The sequence below is a fragment of the Rhineura floridana genome, chromosome 1, assembly GCF_030035675.1.
Source record: "Rhineura floridana isolate rRhiFlo1 chromosome 1, rRhiFlo1.hap2, whole genome shotgun sequence".
NCBI lineage: Eukaryota > Metazoa > Chordata > Lepidosauria > Squamata > Rhineuridae > Rhineura > Rhineura floridana.
This window is the reverse complement of record NC_084480.1, coordinates 256,689,564-256,715,357: the sequence shown is the minus strand read 5'-3', so window position 1 is coordinate 256,715,357 and position 25,794 is coordinate 256,689,564. Positions and strand designations below refer to the sequence as shown.

The 25,794-nt window shown below is 41.8% G+C and overlaps 1 protein-coding gene across 8 annotated transcripts in view; it reads right to left on the bottom strand.

Annotated features, from left to right (window-relative positions):
• The window catches only part of SNTG1 (syntrophin gamma 1), a 468,099-nt gene that overhangs the window by 226,114 nt on the left and 216,191 nt on the right, over positions 1-25,794 (bottom strand). For 6 of the 8 annotated variants that reach the window (XM_061598525.1, XM_061598581.1, XM_061598572.1 and 3 more), the window contains exons 3-5: positions 21,119-21,181; positions 16,443-16,544; positions 179-260 (exon numbers count right to left, since the gene is read on the bottom strand). The gene's annotated coding sequence lies outside the window, so the exon portion shown is untranslated. Of the gene's footprint in view, positions 1-178; positions 261-16,442; positions 16,545-21,118; positions 21,182-22,580; positions 22,617-25,794 lie in introns of those variants that run through there. The other 2 variants (XM_061598562.1, XM_061598554.1) reach the window with 2 other exon arrangements.

Sequence of the window (25,794 nt, the reverse complement as noted above, 5' to 3'; positions counted from 1 at the left end):
CAAGAACAAAAAACAATTATTCATTTAGGGTCCCCCACTCCCCAAATCATAGAGATGACACAGACTTGCCAGCACTGAATTGAAGCCAGCATAATTCTTATCATATCCAAAGGCCAAACGCCAACCCACAAGCTGTTCTTGGGAAGGAGAAGCACTCTCATGACAAAATGTAACATACCACTTGAAGACTTGATATGGCAGTGCTGAGAAGAAAACTCGTAGCCATCCACAGAGATTTTCAGTCATGATTCTTCTCACTCCTTTATGGCCAAGATGAAATGAAGAACAGAAGGAACAAGATGCACTTGTTAAACATACGGGGGGAGGAATCACAGTTGAAGCCAGGGATGCTTTGCATTTTAGAACGTGATACTTAAAGAATTTTAATTATGTGTATGGGGAAAGAACATGTTAATAGTCTTTGAATCTACCCATAGCCATAACACAGTAAGAATGAATGGGTCTATGATGCCACACAAGAACTAAAATTTCATTTCAAGATTTAGTTATACAAAACAGAGAGATGATTTTTTCTAGTAGAATTACATCATCATCATCAGGCGGCACCTAAAAAAGTTTAAACACTGTACCAAAGGGAAGAGATAATCCCTGCCTTTAGGCTTAAAATCCAGCAGACAGGCAGTATAAAACAAACAGAAGAGAATGAAATGAAGAGCAGGTGGACACATATATATTTATATGAATTTTACCCATGCAGGGAAATTTAACAGTATTATTCTTCTCTTTGATTTTTCCTTGGGAGTTCATTTTCAAAACAAAGTTGAAGACAGAATGAAATGTATTAGGTCATAACATTCTAAGCAGATAACCAGCTAGTTATGCTGTTTACCAGGGGTAGCCAATGTAGTGCCCTCCATCATCCCTGACCATTGACAATGCTGGCTGGGGCCAATGGGAGTTGAAGGTCAAGGGTACCACATTGGCCATCCCTGTTTTATACCGTATCCATTTCTCAGAAGGTCATATGCCAGCAACTCAGAAAAGCAATGATTTCGGGGGAGGGGTAGAGATTCCTCTCTTTCTCCATGGCTTGTGTGGTGTATTGTGTAGGAAATGAGCTCCCCTCTTTCTGTACAGCACAGAAATGCTCTTTTTCCCCACCATGCCAGCCTTGTCCTTTCTACTCCACTCAGCCCCCAGTCTCGGACTTTCTCTTTCCCCGACATCTTAACATGTGTGTGCATGTGCAGCTGGCAGTGTTTGATGTGTCTCTGTGTTAAGCATGTCTAGTTGTCTCTTTGTGTGTGTGTTAAGAGTATCTGGCCCCACTTAGTTTAGCTGCCCTGGCCATCACGTCACCAGCTCCAATGGGCATCATATGCCATTGGCGGACAGGTACAGATTATCTGAAAAATCTAACATGAAAGTATCTAGAAGGGAAAGGCAAAGCTGATGCCTTGGAGTTTTCCATCAACATTTGGATATTAATAGATTATAAATGAGCAATTAATGCCAGACAAAGGGTGCCAATGTGGTGGTGTGTTGTTGTTGTTGGGGGGAAGGTGTGTTGAAGTTTGCCTTCACTGGTGAACTCATGCCCAACAGCTCAAATAATTTCACATCAAGTTGATTGTGGGTAGGTTTCCAATCTTGATCCTAAAAGTTCCTTGTTATGTCAGTGATAATAGAAGGCTTTGCCTACCCTACTACAGAGTAATTTTACAAGTTAAAAAAAAATACAGGTTTTAGTTTAAATATAGAACAAAGCATTTTATACACAATATGCTACTTTAATATGAAAGTTTTGCAGCCTATTAAATTGATGCTTTGATTAATGTTCCTTCTCTTCTTTCTCTACCATCTCTTTTGTTCACATTTCACAGAACCCTGTCAAGGCTATCCAGATGAAGCAAAATTAGAATTCTTCTGGGAATCTTCTATCTAAAATATTATTAAACACAGCATTGGGATGTAGCTCCATATTCCTTTCTGGTGTGAAAGGAAGCAGCTGAGATCTCATTTTGTTCTCTCCTAATCCTTGGGGTCCATAAAAATGGTATGCAGACAAAGGAAAGGGAGGAACACCATATGCTTTGTAGATATCATGTCAATTCTATTTAATTCTACCAGTCACTGAAAGAGGAAAAGGAGATTGCAGAGATGACAAAAATGAATCCTTTGCATTAGTCTACTCTCTGGAAGACAATGGAGACGTAAACACATCTGAAGCATTTTTAGGAGAGTAGGACATCTGGAGACTCAACATCTATGTGAAACTGTTGGGAAACGTTACTGGGGAATGGGGAGTGGATTTTCATCAGTATGCTGATGATACTCAGCTTTTTATCTCCTGCTGGATTCTGTAGAAGTTCTGAATTAGTGACTGGAGTCAGTGACTGGCTGGATCAGTCAATACTTCATTAAATCTGTGAAAAACAGGTGCTATCGGTTAGGAAGGTGCAGTTCCAGGGATAGGATGTCTCTGGACAGGGCTGCACTTCCTTTAAAAGATTAGGTTCATAGTTCTAGATGCAGCATAATTATTAGATGCTAAGGTGTTGGCTGTGGTTAGGAGCGCTTTTATCAAATTTTGGTTAGTGCACCAGATGTGCCCGCTCCTCGTACAATCAGAGCTGGTCATAGGCTTATATGCATTAGTTACATCTCAATCAGACCACTCTAATGCAATTAACGTGGGGCTACTCTTGCAAACTTAAATATTAGACAGGCACCATCCTTGTTATCTTTTCGGCACCTATTGAAGACCTTCCTCTTTCAACAAGCCTTTTAAGTTGAGACCTTATCCCAGTCTGCGTCTGTGTTGGAATTGCTTTTTAAGATGTTTTTAAACCCTTAAATAAATATATATATATATATATATATATATATATATATATATATATATATATATATATATATTTAACCTTTTTTAGAAAGATGTCTTGAAAGCTTTTAAAACAATGATTTTAAACATGTTTTGTTTTAATATATTTTAAAGTCTGTTTTTATGATGTTTTAAAGTGTTTTTAATGCTTTTGTTTGCCGCCCTGGGCTCTTGCTGGGAAGAAGGGCGGGACGTAAATCAAATAATAAACAAACAAACAAACCACTTGAAAACTTTAGCTCATACAGAATGCTGCCACTAAAATCTTGACTGGGGCATGTCATGCTATTATTGTATCAGCTGCACTGGTTTCCAGTTAATTTCTAAGTGCAATGCAAGGTGCTGGTTATTACGCATAAAGCTCTAAACAGCTTGGGACCAAGCTACTTGAAGGACAATCTTCTCTTATGTAAATCTACCCATCCTTTAAAGCAGGGGTGGGGAATCTGTGGCCCTCCACATGTTGTTGGACTTCTTCAGGACCAGCCACCATGTCCAAAGCTCAGGGATGATGCCAGCAACTTCTGAGGGCCACAGGATCCCCAGTCCTCCTTTAAACCAGCTGTTGCAACTCTCTTGCATGTTCCATTGCCTTCTGAGGCAAGGTTGGGGGCAACACAAGAAATGTTTGCTAAATTAACATTTTATCACACTGCCTAGAGGAAACTCACCCAAGAGACAGACTAAGTTTTGTCCTAGGTAGAAAACATTTTTAAACCTGGAACTGTTAAAAACAGAAGCCCTACACTGGCATTTGGATGATTATCTGTGGACTTTAAAGTGGACAGGGGGATAGGGGAGTGCATGAAAACCAGACGATAACTGGGGGACGCAAGGTTCCTACCGACCTTCGTCTGCTGTTGTGCAATGCCAGGTCTGTGGTACAAAAAACTTCACTCATCCACGACATGATCTTGGATGAGTGTGCAGACCTGGCATGTATTACGGAGACTTGGCTGGATGAGGCCTCTGCACCCATTCTCGAGGCCATGTGTCCGCCAGGTTTCCACTGCGCACAGCAGCCGTGGGTGGGCAGGCGGGGAGGGGGTGTGGCAGTCATTTACCGGGAGTCCTTGGTTTTTGCCAGATCTCCTCTCCATAGGACCAAGTTTGTTGACTGCATGTACTGGAGGTTGGGCCCGAAGGGCAGTTTAGGGATCCTGCTGGTGTACCGCCCACCCCGCTGCACAGCAGACTCCCTGGCCGAGGTGCTGGAGGTGGTCTCGGCTGTACGGGCGTTGTCCCCAGAATTGTTAGTGCTGGGTGACTTCAACGTGCATGCCGGGACCACTCTCACTGGAGCCCCTCGGGATTTCCTGGAAACCATGGCTTCCTGGGAACTGCACCTCAGTAATACTGGGCCCACCCATGTAGCCGGTCATGCTCTCGACCTTGTATTTGTCCTGGGAGAGGAGAAAAGTGCTCTGAAGTTGGGAGTGGTTCTTTCCACTCCTGTGTCATGGTCAGATCACCATCTGGTAAACATGGACTTCACGCTGCCACACCCTCTCCGCAGGGGTGATGGACCTATTAGAATGGTCCGCCCCAGGCACCTGATGGATCCTGATGGATTCCTGACTGTGCTAGGGGAACTGGAACCTGCTGAAGGTTGCCCGGTTGAAACCCTGGTGATGGAGTGGAATGGAAAGATCACCGGGGCGTTAGACCGGGTGGCTCCGAAACTTCCTCTCCCCCTGAATAGAACTCAGTTAGCACCGTGGTATACACCACGGCTGCGTATTCTGAGACAGGAGGTGAGACGACTAGAACGCCGGTGGCGGAAATCCCGCTCCGAAGGTGTCCGGACACAAGTTAGAGCAGCAGTAACTGCCTACCAAGTGGCAATAAGGCCAGAAAAGAAGGCTTTCTTTACTGCCTCTATTGCGTCTGCAGAGTGCTGTCCCAGGAGGTTGTTCCAAGTGGTCCGAAGCCTGGTCGGTCCAATTGCTCAGGAACCCTTGGAACAGTCAAAAGCCTCCTGTGACACTTTGGCTAAGCACTTTGCTGATAAAATCGAACACATACGGAGCTCGATCCCGTGCGCCGTGGATACAGTGAATGAATCGGAGTTGACCGGTTGCATGCCGGTATGCTGGGATCATTTTCAGCCTCTCTCTTCTGAGGATGTGGACAAGGTGCTCTCGACTGTAAGGCCTACCACCTGTCTAACTGACCCTTGCCCATCGTGGCTCATCATGAGATGCAGAGAGAAGTTGGGTGAGGGGATCAAGGCGGTGGTAAACACATCCTTGAAAGAGGGTGTGATGCCATCAGCCCTCAAGGAGGCAATTGTAAAGCCCATCTTAAAGAAGCCCTCCTTGGATCCCCAAGTTTTTAATAACTTTCGCCCAATTTCGAATTTACCATTCTTGGGCAAGGTCATTGAGCGAGTGGTGGCCAATCAGTTGTCGACACACTTGGATGAAACGGATTACTTAGATCCATACCAATCGGGCTTCAGGACTGGTCACGGAACTGAAACAGCCTTGGTCGCTCTGGTAGATGATATGAGGAGGGCATTAGATAGGGGATAATTTACCTTCCTTGTCCTCCTCGATCTCTCAGCGGCTTTTGATACTATCGACCACAGTATCCTTTTATATCGCCTAGAGGGATTGGGAATAGGAGACACTGTATTACGGTGGTTCCGCTCCTTTCTCTCTGATAGGTACCAACAGGTGGCATTGGGGGAGGAGGTTTCAGACCCTTGGCCTCTCAATTGTGGTGTGCCACAGGGTTCTATCCTCTCTCCCATGCTATTTAACATCTATATGAAGCCGCTGGGGGCAATCATCAGGAGATTTGGGCTGCAGTGTCACCAATATGCAGATGACACTCAGCTCTATCTCTCATTTAAATCTTCACCAGAGTTGGCTGTGGAGACCTTGTCCAAGTGCCTGGAGTCCGTGAGTGGATGGATGGGAAGGAATAGGCTGAAACTGAACCCCGACAAGACCAAGGTACTGCTCGTGGGGGACAAGAGAAGGTTGGGAACCATTGACCTGAAGTTCAATGGGGTGAGTTTACCCCTAAAGGACCAGGTCCGCAGCCTCGGGGTTGTACTTGATTCCAAGCTGTCCATGGAGGCTCAGATTTCGGCTGTGAGCCGGGTAGCTTGGTACCAACTACACCTTATACGTAGGCTGCAACCCTACCTTCCTGTTCATCAGCTCCCACTGGTAGTACATGCCTTGGTCACCTCTCGATTAGATTAATGTAATGCGCTCTACGTGGGGTTACCCTTGAAAACGGTCCGGAAACTACAACTTATTCAAAATGCGGCGGCTCGATTACTCACAAACAGTCGTCGCCGGGACCACATCACGCCAGTGTTGTTCGATCTACACTGGCTTCCAGTTGTTTTCCGGGCCCAATTCAAGGTGTTGGTTTTAACCTTTAAATCCCTACACGGTCTCGGCCCAGTTTATCTAAAGGAGCGCCTACAACACCACCAATCATGCCGCCTGACAAGATCGGCCACACAAGGCCTTCTCTCAGTCCCGCCAACCAAAGCAGCTAGGTTGGCGGGCACTAGAGAGAAGGCCTTTTCAGTGGCAGCCCCCACCCTCTGGAACTCCCTCCCACAAGATCTTCGGCACATCTCTTCCCTGAATATGTTCCGCAAGTCCTTAAAGACCTGGCTTTTTCAGCAGGCTTTCGGGACTTCTGGGGAGGCTTAATATTCTTCTGTTTTAAATGCCTCCTATTATGTATTGTTTGCTCTTATAATTTATATATTTCACTGTATTTTTATATTGTATTCTGCCATATTTATTGTATGTACGTCGCTTAGAGTGGCCATTGGCCAGATAGGCGACACATAAATTAAATTTATTATTATTATTATTATTATTATTATTATTATTATTATTATTATTATTATTATTATTATTATTATGAAAGTCCACCCATCACATCCCCAGTGTGCAGGGTTCCTGAGCTTAGGGAGACTTCTAATCACAGTCAGCTAAATGTGGTTAGAATTTCCCTTCAGACATTTGTGCTTTGTGTTGGAGGTGGGATAGCATGTGTACCCCTGCCCCTCCCATTTTCAGTCCACATATATTCATACAAACACCTGCATAGGCCTAGAGAAGAATAAATATTGTTGAGGACAAGTGATCGTGGTTTTTGAAAATGGAAATCCTGCCTCACCAGCCTTCTTCAGTATCAACATAGGAGCTGCCTTATGCTGAGTCAGACTGTTGGTCCATCTAACTCAGCACTGTCAATACTGACTGGAAGCAGCTCTCCAGTATTTTAGGGAGGAGTCTCTCCCAGCCCTTCCTGGAGACATCAGGGATTGCATCTGAGACCTTCTGCATGCAGAGCAGATGCTCTTCTACTGAGCTACAGCCCTTCACTTCCACAATCATGTACATATTAGTGGTCCAGGAGACATTGTGTACTTTGGATACAAAAAAGTTTTTACTAAGTTTCAGTGGTACCTAGGTAAATTATAAATCCTATTAAGTATTGGTAACTGTTAAAAGACCAGAAAGCAGAGGAAAACATAGACAGAGATGTTGGGCTGGTGACCAGTAGGCATTACTGTCTCTAGTAATTTTCCATGAAGCCTGCAAGTTTGAAGACGTAACTGTGGTTAAGGGGGAGTTATGTCTATGCTCTGTCTGGGAACGGACTGCCAGGGTCGTTGCTATGGTAGCCATCTGATAATGACTGGGAAAGTTCTAACAGAGTCTATGTGTTCTGCTCTTCTGAATTATGCCTCTGAGCTGAGAGGCTGTCTTTTGTGTTCATCTATGGAGAGAGATGTCCCAGAAGGGGGGGTGACTGAAGAATCTCTACATGTATTTACTCTTAAGCCTCTGGCCTTAATGTCTTAATAAAGACTCTTAACATGCTCTGAAGACGTTTTCTTGCTCAACTTAACTCCAACGTAATGTATGCTGTTTCACACAACAACACACAAGCCAACAGTGGTAGCAGAGGATGGTTACGCTCCACAGCGCATTACACGGGAGTAAGTTGCTGGTCTGAACGGCAGACGGAGATCCATAGAGGGCAGCTTGATTGATTGAACCAGACGGAGGTGAGCAACATGGCTGTAAACCTGTCTGGGGGAGGCTTGCCGATGGAACGACTTAATGAAAAGAATTTTGCCAGCTGGAAGCCGAGGATGAGGGCTTTGCTGATAACAGAGGATTTATGGGACGTGATTGAGGAAAAAACCCCGGCGGTACCGACCGCGGCCTGGAAGCGTCGAGACCAGAGGGCGCAGGCATTTATTACTTTGGCTCTATCGGATTCTCAACTGATGTGTGTGAGAGATGAGCCGTCGGCTAAACAGACGTGGGACGCGTTGCAGGATTTGTCCCAGGAATGGCAGCGGAGGCAGGAGGCGCAGAGAGCCCAGCCGGTGGAAGCTGTCAGAAACAAGGAGGAGAAATGTGCCGAACCGGAGCAGGCTGCCAAAAGCAGACAGGTAAACAAGCGGGAGCAGCAGCGGCTGAAGTCTTGTTTTGCCTGTGGGGCCCGTGGGCATCTCCGTAAAGATTGTGCAATCAAGCGAAACTCCAGGGACGGAGGCTTGAAGCAGGGAAGTGTGAACTTTGTTTGTAAACAGAAGTCTAAAGACTTGGAACAAATTAACTTTATTGTCGACAGTGGAGCAAGCCATATATTAATTAAAGACAGGAGTCTGTTTTACACATCTACAGATGAGCAGGACTTTGTTTTACTTGCTGATGGATCACGGAAATCCGTAAAAGCACATGGTCTGGTGAAATTTGACAAACTTGGACTAATGTCAAACTGTTTGTTCGTTCCGGAATTGGCTCATAATATTTTATCTGTGAGAAAACTGGTGAGTTGTCAATTTTCAGTCTGGTTTGATAAAGGAAAATGTTGGGTGCAAAGAGGAGAAAATGTTGTCTGTCAGGGTTTCATGACACAAGGGCAGTTTAAAATGACTGTGGGTGTGAAGTGTGCTAATGTCTTGAGTTTAATGGGGCAGAAAGGGAATGACCGCCAGAGCTGTAAGAAGACAGCTGTTAAAAGCACACAGCCACAGTATTCATGTAATGCAGTCAGGCTGATGCCTGAAAGAGTGCATCACAGCCGAGTTTACAAGCCACAGGGTAAGAGACGTGGCAAACGTGCACCTAGAGCACAAGAGAATGCATATTTCAAAGTTTGGTGTACAGAAACACAGCAGTTAATTCTGAGCAGAAGCATTAAAGTCTCAGAAAGGCCTTGGGATCAAAGGGAGACAGTCCTTCTTACAGGAACAAATGACACACAAACACAAACACGAACACAATCACAGAAATTTCAGCCAGATGTTAACATTAAAGTGGAAGGTACACAAATACCTCTCAGAGATGCTTTGAATAAGCTCATTTCTGGAAAACGCAGATCAAAGAAATGAAAAGCTGAGGAAATGGAAGCTCCTGTGCAGGTTGTGCCAAGCACAAGCACAAATGGGGGGGCAGAGAGAGCCGAGGCTCTGGTTCCTTTAAAACGCTCCACGAGAGCGAATTTAGGCAAACCGCCTGACAGATTTACTGTGGGATTAATAACAAGTCCTGGCATGAATAAAGTTGTAGACATGGATCCTGAGACACTTTATTTGACAAGTGTTGAACCAAAGTTTGAGAGAATAAGGTTTTGAACGTTACTGAGAAATAAAGTTTTGAACTGTACTGAACTGAAAATGCAATGTACTGAAATGTATTGCAAGAGGTATTGTAGAAATGTATGACTGTATGACTATGTATTATGGAGATGTATTTCATGTGTATTTTGCAGTCTTAATGGAAAAAAGGGAGGCTGTTGGGCTGGTGACCAGTAGGCATTACTGTCTCTAGTAATTTTCCATGAAGCCTGCAAGTTTGAAGACGTAACTGTGGTTAAGGGGGAGTTATGTCTATGCTCTGTCTGGGAACGGACTGCCAGGGTCGTTGCTATGGTAGCCATCTGATAACGACTGGGAAAGTTCTAACAGAGTCTATGTGTTCTGCTCTTCTGAATTATGCCTCTGAGCTGAGAGGCTGTCTTTTGTGTTCATCTATGGAGAGAGATGTCCCAGAAGGGGGGGGTGACTGAAGAATCTCTACATGTATTTACTCTTAAGCCTCTGGCCTTAATGTCTTAATAAAGACTCTTAACATGCTCTGAAGACGTTTTCTTGCTCAACTTAACTCCAACGTAATGTATGCTGTTTCACACAACAACACACAAGCCAACAAGAGAATCATGGGGAATAAGCAGTGGGGTCCCTGAAACATCAGTATTGGGTTAAGTGCCATTCGACGTGCCCATATAAATGAGCAGTAAGGGAGGCAAGTTAGAAGATGAAACCAAATTTTTCAGGACTTCCGGGAAGGGTGACTTCGCTTGTGCCTGCTTTTGAGACGGGCTCCCGCCTCAAAAGAAGCTTATTCAGATATAAATCAGTCAGAACATTTCTTTTTTGACTGATGAAATTTCTCCCGGGCAGGGAGAAACGTAGAGATCAACCTCAAAAGCCTGTTTTTGTTGGGAGGACTGGATTTCATTGATTTATGAGAAAAGGTCCAGCCAGCAATGCCGGACGGACTTCCGAACAAGCTCTATCTGTTTAATGCGAGACGTTTATCTTTTCTTCAAAGAGAAAACAGACTAACAGGCAAGCACCCTTCTTTCTATTACTTTTTTTACTTGGTTTAAATTGTTGCAGCAAAAAGAGATTTGTCAATTTAATCAGCTTTAAAGAGCTTCTGGGTGAGTTATAACTCTTCTCTGTTATTCACAAAATTAACAGCTTATCTCTGTTTCTATTGCAAAAAGCTGTCCTGGAAGTGCATTCTAAAGATATAAACAGAAGAGGGATTTCTATTCCGAGGAACATTATATTGTCTGGGACTATTCTCTTTTTGGTCTATTTTATTTTGACGAATCTGCTTCTTTACGACGCCGCTAACTGTTTTGATGCTGGGAACTAAATTTGTTTTGTATTCTTGAACATAGAGAGATAAGGCAGGCTGCTCTGTTTATACTGTGATGTCATCAAGCCTGGAATATTAACCCAATTGTTGCTGAAATAAGAAGTGGTTCTTCTTTATTTTTGTTTTGCTTTGTTTTCGTGGTTTTAAAAAATGGCAATCAAGAAAGTGGCTGAGAATCTGGAAGTAATTATGTTTCAGAAAATAATGGATGAGATTGAGATAACGAAACAAACCCTGCGACAGGGTAGTAAGGAGCTGAAAATTGAACTGAGCAAAATGACGCAGGAGCTTAAAGAAACAGGGGATCCTGTGAGAGAGGAGAATGAGATCAGAGATGAGAAAAGAAAAAATAAAGGGAAGATACAAGCCCTGGAGATTGGAACAAATGTGGAATTGGAAAAAGATCTGGAGTTTATGGATATTAGAAATAAAATCTACTGTTTGGAATTTAAAGTTATCTCTGAAGAAATTAATGAAGATATTAGAGATAAAGTTATCAATGGCTTGGATAATCTTCTGGACTGGAATGACGTGATGGAGCTTGATATAGAGAAAATCTATGGAACTAATAGCAGCCATGTGACAATGGAAAAACTCTCAAGAGATGAACCAGTGCATTTTGTAAAAAAGAAGAACAGAGATATGACTTTACAACAATATTTCAGCAACTTATTTAGAATTGATGGCAAGAAAATATTTGGGATAGAGGAAATTCCCATCAGACTCTTATTATATGACTATGGCTATGACAGCAAGATTATTATGGAATACTGATAATGGAAGATTGGACACTGAAATTACTGGACTTAACAGGACTATTGAAGATGGAAGATGGAATTAATATGGATAATGGAATAATGGCTATTGAAATTATTGGACCTAACAGATTTTGATGAGATGGATTAATCGATATGTTTATTTGGACTATGGTTATGACAATAAGATTATTATTATTATTAACGAGATGGATTAATCGACATGTTTATTAGGAGAAAAATTGATAGATATATTTCTTAAAGAATTGAAACCTCTCTTTGACTTTTTGTGGAAAGAATAAAGTAATGTTTATGAGATTTGATGATTAATTAAGATAACTACTGGAGGAAAGTGATTTTATAATATAATTTAAGAGACAGGATTGTTATATATTGTAGACCTATAACTGATTTGATCTGCGACAAATGGGAAGTCAACATTTTATTTTTTTATTTTTTTGTTTAATCATTTTTGTTTTGTTTTGTTTTTTGTCTTTGAATGTTTTATGATTTTGTTTTGTATGTTTTATGAAAATCTGAATAAAAATTATTGTAAAAAAAAAAGAAACCAAATTTTTCAGGATGGTGAATTGGAAAACAGACTGAAGGATTTCAAAAGGATCTCTCCAGACAGGGTGAATGACTATGTTAACAAATAAGATTCTAGGTTTTAAAAAGTGTCATTTGGCATACATGGGGTGGGGGTGGGGAAAACACACCCAACCTCATCACCTAATAGGGTTTGCATTAGCTATGACTATTAAGGAAAGAGACTGTGGAGTTGTGGTAGACAGATTACTGAAAATATATCAATTTAGTGTGCAGCAGCAGCAAAATCGTTAAACTAAATGCTGGGAATTATTAAGGAAGGGATTCAAAACTAAATGGCCAGCAATATAATACCTTTAGATGAGTCTTTGGTATAGATGTCTTTGGAATGCTTCATAGAGCATTGTAGCACTGTAAGGATATATAACAGAGCACTGAAAATGATCTAGGGTTAGAGTTTCTTCAAGGAAGGAAAGGCTAGAGTGTTTGGAGCTGTATAGCTTAGAAAACAAGCCAAAGGGGAGAGGACATTACAGAGATTCATACAATGATAAATAGTACTATGAAAATGTTGAACTTGATGGATTCTTGATCTAATACAGCAGGGCTCGCATGATATTTTTAATATTGATTCCTTTTTACAAACTACTTGCAGAGGCATTTCCTGTAAGATGGTTGTTGAGCTCTAGTCCTGCCCAGGCAAGGCAGAATTAGCTTGCTGCACAGGACACAGAGGTTTACAGCCGAAACAGTTCCAGTAAGGCGGCAAACAGGAATGAAGAACTCCGACACAGTCCAGCTTCGTGCCAGTAACAGAAAACTTTATCAACGTGCAGTTAACAAATACAAATACATTCGCCAACATTACATGCTCCTACTATCCCCCCACACAGCCTGGCTCTCTAGGCTTCTAATTTATAGCCAGCACCTTAGATCAGTTGCAGCTGTGTGTCCTTGACTAATTGCATAGCTTTTAACCCATTCCCAACATGGGGAATGACTCAGCTTAAACATGAGCCAACAGCCCCCACCTCATTCCATATGTTGGGTGTTGCTGTTGCTCCGCAATTCTTGTTTTACATTTTTACATAATTTTGTTTTACATTTCATTTTACATTTACATTTAGTTTTAGAACACATACTTAATACAGTTGTATACATACAGTCTCAGTTCCATTTGAGTTACATTTTCATATTTAATATTCATTTAATTATTCATTCATTAAACATTAACGTCAGTTTATTACATGTCTTGGTCAGCATTTATGTTATGTAACTTATCTCGCCAATCTCTACCCCCATCCAGCATTGCAAACCATTCTTGAAAATCCTGCTCGGTCCAGTCATCTTCCCCATTCTGACACTTTGCTGGTGTTTTGTGTTCCTGTTTTACTTTTACAGTCATCACTTTAAATCTCTCTGGAGGATGCCCCAGATTAGCTCTTTTTGATCTCCTTGGTATGGGTGTAGGTTCAACTATTGGTACTTCTGGACTTTCTGTTTGTGCTATGTTTTGTTCTATCTCTTCAACATTCTGACATTCATCTGTTCTTTCCTCTGCCTCTTGTTTAATTTCAGTTTCTGCAGTTTCTACAATACCCCCTCCCCTCTCTTCCTGGGGATCAGGTTTAATGTTTATTTCCTGTTGCTCATTTTGTGTGCTATCTATGTGTATTTCTACATGTTGAATGCTGTCCTGTGTCTCATCTTGTGTGCTATCTATGTGTATTTCTCCATGATGAGTACTGTCTTCCCAGTCTTGCTCCTGCGTTTTTACACTTCTACACACAAGTAAACATTTTTCTTTCATTAACCAGACTCTGTGATATGCCCCCTCAAAGCCGAGATAGTAACCCTTTAACGCTCTCGGACCTTGTTTGCCTTTACGTTGAGGTTTGGGAATATGTGCCCAACATATTGCTCCAAATTTCTTTACATGATTTAGATAAGGCTTTCTGTTAAACATCTTTTCATAAGGTGTACAATCCACAGTACTTTTATATACCCTGTTCAACAGAAAATTAGCATAAATTGCACATTCACCCCAGAAATCCCTGGTAAGTTTGGAGTCTGCTAACATTGCTCTCACAGTGTCCTGTAAAAATCTATGATATCTCTCTGCAACACCGTCCTGATGTGGCGCAAAAGGAGCTGTTAATTCGTGTTTTATTCCTTTTCTGTACAGATATTTTTGCAGAGTTGAGGAGAGAAATTCCCCTCCTCTATCCGACCTGAGTGTAGCTATCCTGGTTTTGAATCTTGCCTCTACCCATTCCACAAAATGCTGTAACTTCCCAGCGGCTTGTGCTTTGTTATTCAATAGGTAAACAAAAGCGTATCTTGAATAGTCTTCGACCAACACAAAATAAAATTTTGCATTTCCTTTTGACTGTTTAAAGGGACCGGCCAGATCCATGTGGATTAACTGAAATGACCTTTGCGTGCTAATTAGCCTTTCTTTGTGTATGGGAGCTGCAGTTGATTTCCATTCACTGCAAACATCATAGTCCTCATACTGCTTACAAGGTTTAAACTGTAAGTCTGCACTATGATTCATTGTTTTTAGTAGAGTAGCATAACTTACATGTCCCAATCTTCTATGATACAAATGTATACATTTTTCATGCATTTGTTTGTTTCTTACTGTGTTTACACATTGTGGGGCTCCATCATTTACTATGAACAAGGCTTCTTTGAACTTTCCTATCACACAAATCTTATTCCCTTTAGCTATTGTGCATTTCCCTTTGTCAAAGTTAACAACATAATTCATAGCATTTAACTTGGCTACTGACATAATATTTCTGTCCATACTGGGAACATAAAGCACATTTGTAACTAGTGTTTTTAAACATTTTAAATATATTACTCCTACCCCTTTAACTTGCCGACAGCTTCCATCCGCCAAATAAACTTTCTGGTTCTTTGTTGGGGTCAGGATTTTAAACTGTTTTTCATTATTTACTAGGAAATGACTTGCTCCCGAGCCCAGGATGTGTTTTGCAGTTCATTGTCCTTGTCTTTAGTGCCAACGACATGCACTTTAAACGGGTCTTTCTCGCTTTGTTGCAATCTTCTTTTCGTCTCTGCCTGGCATTGTCTGCATAGATGAGTTGTGGAGCCGCATCTGTAGCAACGTTTCACTCCAAACATCGGTCCTTGCACATTCCGCTCCGGGTTTTCTTTGTTGCTCTGTTTACTTTTCTCTTGTCGGCGTTCTGCTTCTTGAAGTAGTTTGTTTGTGATGTACATCATGCTGAGATCCGTGTCCGGAAGACTTTCTAACGCACTTATCACTCCTTCCCAGGAATCATTTAGAGTAGACAGCGTAATATATGCCATCTGTTCCTGTGTATGCTGCATGTCCATTTCTTGCAGGTCGGCAAACAAATGTTGTAAGTTCTGTAAATGCCTCTGCATGGACTCTCCCTCATTGTATCGGGTCTGGTACAGTCTTTTAGCAAGTAAAACTTTAGAGCCTGCAGTTTTTCTTACATGTACAGTACGTAAAACATTCCAAACTTCCTTTGCTGTGTTTAAGCCACTGACATGTATTAACTGTTCATTCTCCAGAGCTAGGATAAGCAGAGCTTTAGCTTTCTCTGCTGCTCTTATCCACTCTGCCGGTGGGGCTGCTGGGGGGTCTTCTGCAACAGTGTGCCAGACGCCCTCCTTCACCAGCAGCATTTCAGTCTTTACCTTCCAGTAGGAGTAGTTGGTGCTCCCCAGCCTCTCCAAGAGAATAGACGCGCTTCCAAACGCTGCCATTCTTCTCACCCTTCTCGGCTGTTCTGTTCTGTTGCACTTCGTAATTCTTTACCTGTAGCACAACCTCACAGGATCGTTGTGTCAGCTGCAATGACTGGGCCCATAACCCTTTGTTGAGCTCTAGTCCTGCCCAGGCAAGGCAGAATTAGCTTGCTGAACAGGACACAGAGGTTTACAGCCAAAACAGTTCCAGTAAGGTGGCAAACAGGAATGAAGAACTCCGACACAGTCCAGCTTCGTGCCAGTAACAGAAATCTTTATCAACATGCAGTTATCAAATACATTCACCAACATTACATGCTCCTACTATCCCCCCACACAGCCTGGCTCTCTAGGCTTCTAATTTATAGCCAGCACCTTAGATCAGTTGCAGCTGTGTGTCCTTGACTAATTGCATAGCTTTTAACCCATTCCCAACATGGGGAATGACTCAGCTTAAACATGAGCCAACAATGGTTTGGGGACAATTCTCACTTTTGACACTAAATAGTAGTATTATTGACAGCAATTCTTGGCAGCATGTTAAAAAGAGAAGACATAAATTAACATAATGAAAAATCTACCATAACAACTTACTATTTCCAACAGGTGTAGTGAGACAGCAGCACCAAATGTAACACAGATAATTAACTCCTTTCTCCATATGTGTTTGGTGGCTTTTGTACAATGATGTTTAGTCTGTAAGCAAGAAAAAGTGGTTATTTTATTAGATAGTATGTAACTGCACACTCCAAACCCAAGATCCACCAGGATATGCAAGTTTGGAACAGGTGGATCTTGGGTTGTTCTGGGCCCGGCTGAGTTCTGCTTCTGAACAACAGAAGTTGTTTATGATGGCTTAATTAAGCCAGTGCAAATTCTGCCAACTTCCTATTCTAAGAATTGCTCAGTTAATTTATGCACTTCTTCTTTGGGGGGGAGGGGGACGACAGATTTAGTCACCCCTGAGGAAGTGTTTCAAAATGTGTTTCATGGGAATAAATCTCTTCCTGCATGCCTTTGAACTCTCAGATTTGTTTCCAAGTCTGAAAGGAAACCTGTATCACTAGCTTAGTAAAGAACAAATGTATGTAACAAACAACCCATATAGTTAGAATAAGCATTAGGTGTCTAAAAGACCACTAAAATTTAGAGACTGAAGTGGTCTTTCAGGATTTTACCACACTGACACCCACTATTTAGCCATTCCATTTTTAATTCACGTTGCAGAAAATCCATAAATGGTAGCAAAAACACTGCATCAGTGAGCCAGTTGCAATCACGAGCAGCAAGTAGAGGCTGCCAGCTGTGGACTCTCCAAATGTGTTTTGTGAACATATATGGGGATTCAGAGTCAAGCCCTAAATGGGTTTGGTTTTGAGTTTTAACAACTGGATGAGCATGCTAGTTTAAGAACCTATATAATATAGCATATATGACATACAGCATATAAGCATTACTAAAAAAACTATTTGCTAGGGTGAGGAGATAATTGCTGATCATTTATCTTTAGCCGATTTGTTTTGTCTTAGTGTGTGACACCAGTAGTGCTAGAAATAAAGTAGTCCAGACTGAGAGGACAGCACTAACTTCCTTTTTATTCAGCTTGAGGATGCAAAACTAAATGTGGTTTTTTAAATGTTTTATTTATTTATTGGAACAAAGCCTTGAATTTAATTTCCTGACAGGTAGCATTTAGAGCTGCAAGACTCATCCATACTACATGAGAGAAAACAGTCAGATTGGGGTGGCAGCTTCCCTGGGCATTTAGTCTTGCAGTTAAATGGGTCGCAGACTGAGATGCCAAGCAGCTCCCCATCAACCGAAAAGCTCTAAAGTAAATGAAAGAATCACGTCCTCTTTCCTTATGCTGCTATACACCTCACAAGCAGTAAAGTGTGATACCATATAGTAATTATACAGCTACAAGAGTGACTATATACTACAGCCAGCATGGATTTTTCATATTCTGCAACATTAAATTGAGAATTCCCCCATGCCATTCTAATGCTTCCATAAACTCATTTCAAAACAAAACCTTACAAAATGTATAGTCCTGAACGCTTGCTTAACAACCGTCTAAATTTTCATGGCGATACACAAAACAGTCAGAATCGAGAGTTTAAAGTGTAAAACATGAAGGAAAAAATCCAGACCCCTGTCAATGGTCTCATAATTTGTTGAAATTAATTAAAAATAAGCCATGTTCACAGAATACCTGTAATCCTATTACTGACCTTGCTCCATACTCTGACCTTCATCTTCTGCAGTTTAAAAGTTAAAAAATGTCTGGCTGACTTTGAATTAATTTAAGAAATGTAACATTGAAGTCTATTATAGCATCAGGCATGCTCAGTAAGAACCGTCAGTGTTCTAAAAGCCAGACTCACAGCTGTTTGGCTTGGCTAATCAGGGGGCCACACCAATGCAAGACATTTATTTCACTTTAGGCAGTCATGGCTTTTCCCAAAGAATCCTGGGAAGTGTAGTTTGTGAAAGGTGCTGCAAGTTGTTAGGAAACTTCTGTTCCCCTGACAGAGCTCCAGTGGCCAGAGGGGTTTAACAGTCAGCCTCTCTTCTGAGAACTGTAATTCTGTAAGGGGAAATAGACGTCTCCTAGCATCTCTCAGCACCCTTCACCAGCTACACTTTCCAGCATTCTTTGGGGGAAGCCATGACTGTCTAAAGTGAAATAAAGATCTGGTGTGGATGTGGCCAGTGACAGCTTTGGTTTAAATTTGAGTGGGAGACTACATGTGCCTGCTGTAGAATAAAAAGGTGGGGGAAACCCTAAAAAATAATGATATTGTTCACTATGTTTTACTTTGGAAAGAAAAGGGGCTTTCCCTCTGCCCAGTGCCCACCTACCCAATCTCCTCCTCTCCCCTCTTCCCCTCCCCCTCTTCCCCTCCCTGCCCCAACCCCAAGTCAGTTTCACCTACCCTAAGCAAGATTGTACAGGAGTAAATCCCACTGAACTCAAAAAGCATGCAAGTGATTAAACCAGCCCTCCCCTCCTCCTCCTCCTCCCTCCTATCTCTCCCTTTTGCTCCTTCCCTCCCCCTTCCTTCATCCCTCCTTCCATCTCCTGTCCCCTCCCCCACCTTCTCCTCCATGGTCAGTTTTACCTATTCTAAGCATGATTGCATGGGAGTAAATCCCACTGAAATCAGTAAGCAAGCAAATGATCAAACCTGCCCTCCTCTTCCCCTCCCCTCCCACCTACTCCCATACCCTCCATACCTCTGCCCTTCCTCCTCCCCTCCCTACTCCTTCCGTATGCCTGCCCTTCCTCCACCCCTCCCCATCCCCTATGCTCATTTTCACCTATAGTAAGCATGACTGCAGGGGATTAATTCCCATTGAACTCAATAAGCATGCAAATGATCAATCCATTCTCAGCAAATTTGGACAGAATATCATTTCTTCCTTCCCAGATTAAAAAGCAGGGAATAAAAAACCCTTGCACTGTAAGAACATACCTATAGCCAACAGATACTTATGTTGTTGTTGTTGTTATGTGCCTTCAAGTCGATTACGACTTATGGTGACCCTATGAATCAGTGACCTGCAACAGCATCTGTCATGAACCACCCTGTTCAGATCTTGTAAGTTCACTTCCTTTATGGAATCAATCCATCTCCTGTTTGGCCTTCCTCTTTTTCTACTCCCTTCTGTTTTTTCCAGCATTATTGTCTTTTCTAGTGAATCATGTCTTTTCATGATGTGTCCAAAGTATGATAACCTCAGTTTCACCATTTTAGCATTTTTTAGCATTTAACAGATACTTCTATCAAACTTTTAAAAGCAAGGAAATTGGGCAGTTATAGTGAATGCACCAGGGGAGCAGGAGACCTGACCTCCTCTTTGAGATATTGGACTGCCCTACAAATCTGTCAAAATGCAAACACAGTTTGGGTTGGTCTTTCACAGTCCAATCCACTTCCTGTGTAGCTTGGAAGAATTTGGTAACATGTGCCTCTGAGCATATGGTGAGTGGTGGTAACACCTGCAATCCACCCAAATAATGTGCTGTGCTGATCTTATTTTAGCAGCGATGAAGCAACAATATTAAGACAGTTAATATAGGTCAGATAGTCACTTTAAATGTGTCTGATTTACTTTGCAATTTTAGTGATGTTTCTATAGTAAATCATTTTCTTTTGCTTCTGTTTCTGTAAATATGTGAAGTAAATTTACACTAAAAAAACTCCAAAAACAATTGTGGAATAACGGCACTGACTATTTTGTAGAAAAGTCTCCAATGGACATGAGGAGTGTCTCAGTTTGCACAAGAGCTTGGACTTGATGGCCTTATAGGCCCCTTCCAACTCTACTATTTTATGATAAAACAGTGGGAGGTGAAATATATTCTAGCAAAATTCTAGGTGTGCTCCATGTTCTCAATTGACCATGCCCACCTTTCCTTAAGTGGAGTAGTTTAAGCATAGCAGGCTGAAAACATGCATCTTGGGCAGGCCAAATTTGTTTTTTCCAACAGCCAGAGTCACTGCTGTAATCAGCCTGATTATACATCAAACTGCAGTTTCAGATTCAACTGTTAATGCACCCAAAATAGAAATAGAACATAACCTCCAGTTTGAAACACAAAAGGCTGTCTTCACCACTATATGACACTGGCCAATAAAAAGACTTTGAAATTAATAAAAATAAATATGACAAAAGATTTCTAGGATGAATAATGAGAGAAATATAATTTCTTGATTAGATTCTCTGTAGAAACAGTAGTAACACAGAAAAGAAGCAAAGTAAGAAGAACACGAACAAACATACAAAAATGTAATTCTCCATCTTTGGAGATGGCAGGTGTTGTCACCACTCACCATATGCTCAGAGGCATGTTGCCAAATTCTTCCAAGCTACACAGCAAGTGGATTAGACTGTGAAAGACCAACTCAAATGGTGTTTGCATTTTGACAAATTGCAGGGCAGTACAATATCTCAAAGGAGGTCAGGTCTCCTGCTCCCCTGGTGCATTCACTACAACTGCCCAATTTCCCTGCTTTTTAAGGTTTGATAGAAATATCCATTGGCTATAGGTACATTCTTAAACAACAAGGGTTTCCCCCCCCCATTAGTGAATTCTATCTTTATCACATTGGTCATACTAAATATTCAGGGAAGTGGGAAGGCTTATGATACACTCAACAGAAAATGTGGCAGATTACTGATAGCTCAATTTTTAAAGTGATACAGTTAAAGCCTTTCCTCAAGTTAGCTAGTGAAAGGAAATGAAAACATCTTTAATTTACCCAATTTCTCCTCTGTATGTTCAAAGCAATGTCCCAGGCTCATTCAGGTGAGGAAGGTTTAAACTATTTCATCAGGGAAAAGAAATAACAGAAAAGGGATGTTAAAACTCTATAGGACACACAAAAATATATTATTAAAGTCTTAGGAAGACCCAACAATGCATTTAATCTTTCATGGAAGGGATGCATAATAAGACAGTCCTTGCCTTGAAGAATGGACAATTGAGAGGCACTGAAATCTCAATTCACTATGCAGTGACAGACTGCTGGGCTTCCATGGAACCACACAGTTTCTCGATTGAAAGATTTTAGCACATGCTGTTAACTGCAAAATGGTAACATATGGAGAAGAAAAAGGTCCACTGGCAGACCCAGAATAGGAATTAACTGACATGTTTAAAGAGGATAAGTTGTAGACTCCCCAAACAGGCAAAAGAATATGCCTCCTTTAGAAAAAGAAGAAGCACCTAACAATGTTTTTATTTTACATGCTAATTTAAGAAAACTAGTACTGGTTCTTATCCCCTCCATTTTTCAATCTTTTTTTTTTTCATTAAGACAAACTTGCACAAGTGGAAGGCCAGCTTCCCTCTCCTACCCACCATCACTTCTTGCCTTTCAAAAACCCACCCCTAAAGGTGAGAGGACCCTTTGAAACAGTATGAGATGGGGCATAGGGGCAAAAAGTGAGAGGGGGAAGGCCACTGGAAAAATTAGGCAAAGGCACTTTATATGAGCAGCTTTTTAGAGATTGCAAACCAATGAAGTAGAGAAGAAAAATTCCAGTGCTTTATTTCTCTGCAGAAAAACATTCTGTTTCATAAATTCATTAGTAACAATGAATGAATGCCAACTGCAAATACAATGTTAGGCAAGCTTGGCAGTTGCTTTGTTTACTAAATACAAATAAAATAAACATGCTAAATTAGATCACTCTCTAAAATCTGATGCAAATTAAAACATTTCCAATGCCTTCACTATACCTCGTGGTTTGTCTCAAGTATGACAAACCACATACCCAGGTTCAGATTACCTGGTAAAACAAACCAGGGCTTTGCTCACAGCAGTGCAGCAGCAATGGAACCTGCAGAGGACCTCCTCTCCAGGATCCCTCATACTCATATGTTCACACTAAGCCAGCCTTTCCCAACCTTTGGGTTCCCAGATGTTGCTGGACTACAGCTCCCATCAGCCCCAGCCAATATAGCCAATCGTCAATAATTATGGGAACTGTAGTCTAACAACATCTGGGGACTCAAGGGTTGGGAAAGACTTCACTAAGCCATAGTTTATTTTAGGATTATATGTGAACTAGCTTTATATAATAAATGTATTTGGTAAAAACAGTTCTGGCCATGACAACCACCTGCTCATCAAAAAGAGATGCCAGATCCAGAAGTACTCCAGGACTCCACAACTGTTTGGATTGGGAAATCACAACACTATCAGAATTACAGTTTACCTAAATCTCCTCCAGGGTCCAATGGTAAAATGCCAGTGTTCGCCTCTGACTTCTCACAACTCAGCTTCAGCCAGTCTTATCCATTTGTGATTGCCTCTATCCACTGGTTCAGGGAAAATATAGTCTATTGGGATGGATCATAGCTCATGTTACACCACATGTTTTACATGCAGAAAGTTCTAGTTTCAGTCCCTGTCATCTCTAGCTACCACTAGAACAAATCCCCAGCCTGAAATCCTGGAGAGCCATTGCCAGTTAGTATAGAGAAGACAGCGCTAGATGGAGCAATATTTGGATTCAATGTAAGATAGCTAGGTAGACCAATGGTCTAATCCAGTATAAGGGCAGCAGTTCCAGAATGCTTTGTCACAAAACAATACAGACCCAGGAGCCATCAGCACACTGATGACAACTCACGAACGATTCCTCTCAGCACCTTCATGTAGATGTTCAATAGCATCAGTGACTACACTTTTTGATATGTTTGAATTTTATGACAGTTTTAAATTCTTAGCAATTTTCAATTCAGCTTGGCTCAATTCATCTTTGCCCAGGAGCAGCCTGATAATATTGGTGTCTCTCACATTTGAATTTTTATCAAACAGGCTTCATCTGGCTTTATCAGTCTGCATGCATTTAACTGCCAAACAAATCTTTCCTATTGCCCCAGTCTCTTCCTCCTAAGTGGCCAATTAACCTCCAGATGCACCTGCTCCCACAGCTGAGCGCCCTGAGCTACAGGATTCTGGCAGCTGAAAAAATGCCATGCTGCTAAGGCAACTAAGTGATGGCAGCCGTTTGCCTTGCACTGATATGGCTTAACACCAGACGGAAGGAAACATTCACTTGGGTTGATGTGATGGCCCATTACTCTGCATTTTCATTTACCAGGAAGGAGCTCAACTAACACGGCCAAGTTTAAATGTGCTTAGTGTTTAGTTACATATCACACATAATCCTTTTCGTTGCTTGAAACTGACTATTCATTCTTTCAGTCATAAAAGAAAATGATAATAGGGGATTTGGATTACTGCCAATCAAAGACCCCATAGATCCTGGGATTTGGAACTGGGAAGTTTCATTTACTAATGATATCATCAAATGGAAATCCAAGGTTTGCAGCTCAAGCCAATCTTCTGTTTAATTAAGCATTAGACCTCTTTATGTTAGGGAGTTTTCACATACGTCAAATGTGTAGTTCATTGACTGACAATAAGAAAATGGATATTAAGAAAATGTGAAGAAATTTATGATATGCCAATAATGGAGGTTGGATTCTTTTTGTTGCTGAAAATCTTACCCTCCTTTTGGTTTATGAATTTCTCAAAGACTCCATAATCTCACCAAAGGGATTGGAGTCATCAAAGAATATTACAGTTCAAAGATGAGCAAGGTTAAAATCACCAATTTATCAAGAAGCTCAAATCTTACTTCTGCCATAAGCTCACTGACGAGTCTTAGGCAACCCCTAGCTCTCAGGCTCTGCCCCTTCCTCTAACCTGTAAAATGGGGATAATACTAGCCTACCTCAGAGAGAACTGTTGCAAGGTTTACAATATGCATGAAAGGAATGAGAAAGAGCTAAGATGGCAGTAGAGGCAACAGCTACGGGCGATGGAGCCCCTCCACCAATGGCTTTTACTGGGTAATTCCCCCTCGGCCGGAGGCTACAATGCATGGGACGCACGGGAAATATGGGGGAGTCTTCCTTTGCTGCCTCCCTCATATTTGACCTGGACGACAGCTGTCGGTATGACCCAGGGACACGACTTGATATTCCACTTACACCAGGCTACGGCCACGGCCGCTTCTCGCAGTGGAGAGCACCGAGCTGGGCTGGAGCCAGAGATGGGCTGTGGCCTTTCGGCAGGCCTGGTACTGCGGCCTGTCCTCGGGAGATGATGCTTTGCTGTGATGATCTTTCGGCGGCTTCTGAGGGCCGGGAAGCGCCCCTGCAGCTGCCGTCATTCTACCATCTGGCCTTCATCCACTTTGCCTTGATATCAGCTGCACTTACACCATGGCTCCTTCGCCTCAGCTTCTTTGAGAAGAACTTCCCTGTTAGTTTTGACTTCGAGGGGCCTGTTTAGCCCGTCCTCCTCCCTGTTGGAGCTGCTGGATGTTAAGATCAAGAGGGGCTGCCACTTTTGATCTTGCAAATGGACTATCACCCACACTGGTTTCTATGCCGGGGTGGGAAGACTTACACCAGGAGCTTCCATCTGAAGTTACACCTTTCGGACTATACAGGCGAGAAGCCCTATTATTGAAATTGAGTTGCCTCTACCTTATTGTTTAGTTTTTACTGTTTAGCCCTTCAATGTTTTGATGTTTTATATGTTTTTGCTTTGTACGTCGCTCAGAGTGGCTGGGTAACCAGCCAGATGGGCGACTAATAAATTGAATAAATAAATAAATAACTTCAGAATTTCAGCCATATAGGACAAGCACTATGTAAATGAATATATGCATATGCTCACTGTATCAGATCAGATTCAGACTGCATACAAAACTAAAGTGCTAGGAAATCCTGGTACAAACTACAGAACTATCCATTTGCATTCAGGCTTTATAATACCTGTGATAGACTTCTGACAATATCAGTCCCTATTACATATAGTATAAACACTAGCATTTGGATTTTAAAGTTGGCTTGTGCAAAGATATACACTGCAAACAACAGAACTGTGAGCACCTTAGGAACATGAAGCTCCGTGTTCTATCTCTGATCAGGATATTGGCACTTACAATCCATTTGGTACTGCAACGTGGTGCAGAATTACAACATACATGACTTCAAGTTCTATATGGAAGAGCTTTCATCACCCTCAGGGTAAGAATACAGAGGTCTACATTTATTTTCATATATACAGAACCCCTAATTAATTAATTAGATTTATATCCCGCCCTTCCTCCCAATAGGAGCTCAGGATGGCATTAGAAATTCACACACACACACACACACACAGAGAGAGACCCCTCCACTGATAACCCCTAATACCTTATCTTCAAATACCATTTTTCATCTGGCTGTGCAAGTACTGGTTGGAGTGCAAAGTGCTCTCCTTTTCCTCTGTCTGCATTTCCTAACAGAGAAGGGAGATTGCTACAGACCCAGAAATTAAAGACCTGATCCATGAATCACCAGCATTTAGAGACAGACACAATGATTCACTGTGTCATCACACATGACGTTGCACTTGCTCCATATACC